Source organism: Triticum aestivum, chromosome 3D (genome assembly GCF_018294505.1).
Source record: "Triticum aestivum cultivar Chinese Spring chromosome 3D, IWGSC CS RefSeq v2.1, whole genome shotgun sequence".
NCBI lineage: Eukaryota > Viridiplantae > Streptophyta > Magnoliopsida > Poales > Poaceae > Triticum > Triticum aestivum.
In genome coordinates this window covers 512,400,018-512,405,700 of record NC_057802.1, presented here as the reverse complement: position 1 = coordinate 512,405,700, position 5,683 = coordinate 512,400,018, and the positions used below count along the sequence as shown (strand labels likewise).

At 49.4% G+C, this 5,683-nt stretch overlaps 1 non-coding gene across 1 annotated transcript; it reads left to right on the top strand.

Moving 5' to 3' along the window:
* Window positions 1-5,226: 5,226 nt before the first annotated feature.
* On the top strand, window positions 5,227-5,300 carry TRNAI-AAU (transfer RNA isoleucine (anticodon AAU)). Its single transcript has one exon. It is a non-coding gene; the product is annotated as a tRNA-Ile (tRNA).
* The last annotated feature ends 383 nt before the right edge of the window (window positions 5,301-5,683 follow it).

Sequence of the window (5,683 nt, the reverse complement as noted above, 5' to 3'; positions counted from 1 at the left end):
TGGTCTCGTGCCGGTTTCTGACGATTAGTTAGATTCACTATGCATCCCCATAATTATGCAAGGGTTCAATCAGTTGAGCCTCCTTTGTTTTATAGGATTGAAATATCATGGGAGTATGGAAATCATAGGATGTGAGATGACATTTGAAATGTGAGGGAGGCTCCAAAGAAATTTCATTATGTCCAAGCTAATGTTTTTTCTCTTCGAAATGTGAGGGAGGCTCCAAAGAAATTTTCAATACAAGTTATCTTTTAAAATTTCTACATAATTTCTGTAAATCAAAGTAGGCCTATGACCGGAAATTGCTTTTTGAGGCCGAGTTCCATGGAGGCCTCCAAATGCAAAATTCAAAAGTTATGAAAATTCATTATTTTACATTTCAAAAAATCTGAAAAAATACAGATAGAGATGAAGGCATAATGAACAATTGTGTAAATTTTTAGGACGAAATGCGTTGAAATGAGGGCTGTGCGAAAAAAAAACTAGGGCATTTTAACACATGATACTATTCATCCTCCCGGTCATGAATTTGTCTTTTTTGTACATGTCAACCTGGAATTTTACACACATACACCCCACATCCTTGTTTACTTGTACAATTTTTTTCGGGATTTTTAACCCTTTTTTTTTGAATTTTTCAAAAATTCTGTCTTCATGGAAACCGAGATCCAAAACGCCTCTCTCACCTTAGACTCGCAATGAAATTCCGAAGGAAGTATTTTGTTTCAAATTTGGACTAAATAGATATAAAAATACACAATAAAAAGAAAGGCATGCATGTAAGTAGGATGGCCTGCTCTGCCCTGGTTACTGGTTGAGCTGACCTTGCAGGTTTTGCTGAATCTGTTCGAGATTACAGTAGATCAGTAGTAGTAGCTCTCGTAGTATATCTCTGGGTTGACTTGTGTGTGGCTGTGACCTAGGAAGGCTACACATACATACGATTGGACAAGGCATGCTACGGTACGTAATGAGCTAGGTAGCTAGGGCCTGCGGTGCATGCGCGCGCGCTTGTCTGTGGTGAAATATGCTGCATCATTGCATGGATCCTCTGCAGGACTGGTCAGGTGGATGGGTCGATCGATCAAGTAGTAGTAGTAGACGTGAGTACTCAATAAAGCAAGCATTTACTCGAAGAGCACCAGCGCTTCTCTTCAATTCCTGCGCTGCGACGACGCTGCAGCTGGCTCGCTTTTGCTTGCGCCGGAGGCAAACTGCGCGTGGGCGGGGAAGAGGAAGCGCTACTCGTAGGGTAGCTTTGTAGGGCTGTGTGGGAGTAACTAAAGGCCGGCCGCTGCACTCTCTGGCCCCCCTCTCTCACACACACTCTCTCTGTGAAGAGATCCATGGGAGAAGATTTTCGCAGCCTACTACACCCGATCCCTAGGCTGTGAGGTGATGTGATGTGAGGTCAATGGGCGCCTGGAGAGGTCACATCGTGAGACGGGGCAGTGGTCAGTGTGGATGGCGATCTTTTCTCACGGTGAATCCCTGAGAAGATCATGGTACTGAGCTAAGATGGCTACTCCTAACCGGTAGGTTTATTTGGGAAGATGTTCTACGGGCGTGCATGTGCATGCAGCTGGTAATTACTCCAACCGCCAACGCCGTGCTAGTGAGCCTAGATGCATATAGCTACAGTTATGATCATGCACAAAAGAGAACTAGCGTTGGTGTGTGCAGTGTGCTCCATGGCAATGGCACGATCGCACGTCGTGGTATGCAGCAGCGGTGAGCAGTGGAGGCCGGCCATGCCATACGCCACAGAGCTGGCGCTCGTTTGAGTCATGCAGCTGATTACACCACTGTATGCTCCGTTGACCGGTGCCAGTTTTAGTGTACATGGCATTCGCTTTTGATCGTCCCTCATCGTCCCACTGTTGTTTCCTTCTCTCTCCGGACGCTGCCCTCTGAATTTTGGGAGGTGGCCGTTCGATGAGGCAGAATGCATGTTGCAGGACCCCTAGCTGCAGCACCAGGGAGAGAGAGAGAGATGGCAGCGTCGGGTCATCAGGCCTCCCAGAAATGTCGTTCGTTCTGCAGGAGACATTCATTGCGCATCTCCCTGCATTCATGGCGGCACGTATACGTACAGGCACATATACCAGCACAGTCGCACGCATAGCCGCGTTCCTCTGGCTCTAGCGACACGTAGCTGGTCTCCCGCACACGCTACCTACAGTGCCATTTCTTGGCTCTTCATTTTATCTGACTTGCCATGCCACCATTAGGTTATTGAATCCATGCATGTGGACCAACGGTTAAAACGTAAACCCGGTGTACGTACGTGCTGTAGAGACGCGCTGTAGGCTGTAGCAGCAGCTAGACCTCATGGCGGGGATGCTTAACTTAAGTACGTACTCGACACTGATGCTTTTGATAGTACGCGTCAACATGGCCGTAGTATTTCACATGCTTTCGAAGCGAGGATTGCACGGTGCCATGCATGCACTGCCACAGTGACGATGGGAATGGTTGGGGCCGGCCGGCCCGGCCCGATCGATCAATCGACCGAGGCATGTACTCCAGCGCGCGTCACGCAATGATGGCTCGGGCGTGGGGCGAAACGGCAGGCGAGGCAATGATGGTGACGACGGTACGACGGTGGCAGCAGCAGCACATCGCGGAGAGGAGAGAGATTTTCGCTGCCGCTGCCACTGCCGCCTCGATATCCCCCATCCCCTCCTGCGCCGGGCGTTAAATGCGAACGCTTCTGCGCCGCTGTCGGAGGCGGCCCCGGCCCCGGCCGGCGTCGGCCACGAGGCCCTGCTGTGTGCTGCCGCGCGCGATCTCCCCCGTCACGTCACCACGCCGCCCCGGCGGAGCACGCGGCGCGTGCGTGCGGGCTCGATTTTGATCCGTTAATGCGCCTCAACGGACAACGGCCCAAACACTCATCCCGTCACCGTGACCACCGATCGAGCTGGTTGGTGATGGGAGCACGCGTCGGCCGATCGACTTCCGCCCACGACGACGATCGCGCGCAGGTCCACGGGGAGGGCCGGAGCCGGCTCTTCATCGCCTGATAACTTGTGCTGCCGAGGCGGCGACGGATTTTATTTTTTATTTTTTTAGAAGGAAGGCTCAAGTCGAGTCCGGCTTTAAATTAACAAAGCCATCAACCAGCCAGGATTACATTTACCACCAACTTACAGAGTCGAAACAAAGAAACACCTAAAGGGATACAAAGTGTTGTGCAACCAGCTAACATGATACAAAGTGATGTGCAACCAGCTAACAGGCTTCCTACCATCTACAAGCAAAGATGAAGAGTCTAAGGTATAAGAACAGCTTGAAGACGATGAAGCCCTACACCGAGTGTAAGCCACACCGCCAAGACACCAGCAGGCCTTGAGGAGACCCAACTAGCAGGTGAGAGTAACTCTGACAGCTCCATGGGCTCCAACCAAATCGGAGACAACCTCCTACATCTCCGAAAGGGGCTCCCTAGCCCCTCGCCTGGCACGAGGCGCCGATCCGTCGGACGATGCGAACGCTCTCCCAAGAGCAAAGGTGTACAACCGACGCCATAGGCACCCGGAAAACCATACCAGAGCACCACCAACACGCTTCGTCGAGCTCAACAAAGAAAAAACATGGCACTAGGAGGGAACCTACACGCGAGGTGAAGCAAATGCACGGCGGGACTGCTGATGACAGAGCAACAATGGAGGGAAGCCACATGACGGGACTTGGAGACGACACCTTGACCGCAGAACAGGCTTTGAGCTCACACCACCCCTATATGGCCATGGCTACCGCAGTGAGGAACCCAATCCCCTGCCCAAAAGACATAGAGAAATGCCGGCCACCATCGGGGAAGTATCCAAGAGCTACCACAAAATAGGCGAACAGGGAAAGGGATTTGGGATTTTTTTTTCTTTTTCCATCTTCTACCTCCGAAAGAAAGCGAGACGAACAAACAACCCGCCGCCCGCGTCGCCTCCGCTCGGGCGGGGACGAAACCCTAGCCGTCGGGGGCTCACCTTCCTTCCCTCCCTCCCTCCGCCGCCGCCGAAGGACGATATATGTCATTTTCTCCTTATTTTCTCACTGGGTTTTAGAAGGAGTTTTTCATGACATATTGTATATTTTCGTCTCAAATTTTCCCACGGGGTTTTGAAGGAGAATATTTTAAAGATGATCAGTCTCAAGGACAAGCGAGGATTTAAAGGAAGTGTTAGGATCTAAACTAATTCTATTATTTAGGCATAATCCTCCCTTTGTAAACAGCTGCGGTTTGCCTCTGGCAACCGTTCGAAGCGCTCCCACACCCGGACACCCCCACGATCGGATGCGCCCCTTCGTGGGTTGGCGTCGGTTCACGTGTATATAATTCTTTCGTCTCATCAATGGAAACTTGCTTGTTCGATCAATTCATTTCTTCACAATTTTCACTTGTGCGCCGAGGCGGCGAGGGATTTCATTGTTTTTTCTATCAAAATGAACAGCAAAGAGCCTGCTGAATAGGCTGCGACCTGCCCGAGGGGCGAGGGTGCATGCACGCACCTACGCGTAGCGGCATGCAGTAGGCATGGAATTAACACCGGCGGCCCCGCGCACGTCGCGTCCCGTCAGGGCCATTCACCGGGCGTACGGCCGTGATCGGACTGGGTATGATCTCGCCACGCTCGAATAGTTGTGCGCGCAGCCAGCACACTGTTCCCGGAAACAAACGAACGGACGGACGGACCGAGGGGAATACGGAGGGAACAAGATGGTGGTGGACTGCTGGTCCGCGTCAAGGACCCGCTCGACGCCGAGCGGTAGTACGTGCCGAGCTACTCCTGGTTGCTGCAGAATGTCGTCGCTGATGGAGTGGGGGTATTGCTATCATGCTATGCCTATGCTGCCAACAATGGCCGATGATGCGAGGTGAACTGTGGAACGCACAGGTCAATGTGTCGTCGAACAGTGCTCACCATTTAAGAATTTGCTCTGGCGCTTTCGCAGCGTTGTTACTGTGCCTTTTTGGTAGAAGCTACTACCTACGGATTTCGATTTTATTAATTATTAAATATCCGTTTGTTATATTATTAAATTGGCCTATTTGCTCTGCTGGTTATAGCGTGGTCCTAATAAGGCCAAGTTCGCAGGTTCGAGACCTGCATGGGCCATCTAATTTTGATATTTCGTTTGGTTTTCTCTGAACGGAATTTCACGTGATTAAAGGGAAATAGTGACGTGTTCAAGTCAAATATATTAGTTAAATATTTTTCAAAAGATGGCCCATTAGCTCAGTTGGTTAGAGCGTGGTGCTAATAACGCCAAGGTCCCAGGTTCGAGACCTGCATGGGCCATAATTTTTTATAGAGTATTTTGTTTTCTCTGAACGGAATTTCATGTGATTAAAGGGAAATAGTAACGTGTTAAATAAAGTCTAATAACTTAGTTCTTTTGAGAGCCTCTAATAACTTAGTTCAATATTTCGTTTATTCCTTTTGTTCAATTTTTCACAACTGAAACCTGAAAATGATATATTCTCAAGAAAAAAATGACGTCCATCTTCAAATAAGTTAATTCTTTTTGTTGATGTCAAAAAAAAGTTTATTACTTTTGTTTACCAGTTTGCTTTCGAGACCACTTATTCAGTTCTATTTACCAACAACGTGTTGCACAGTTAAAATCATTTCCCCCTTGTATGACAAGAAAAATCTTACTAAAGGCATCTCCAACGTTGACT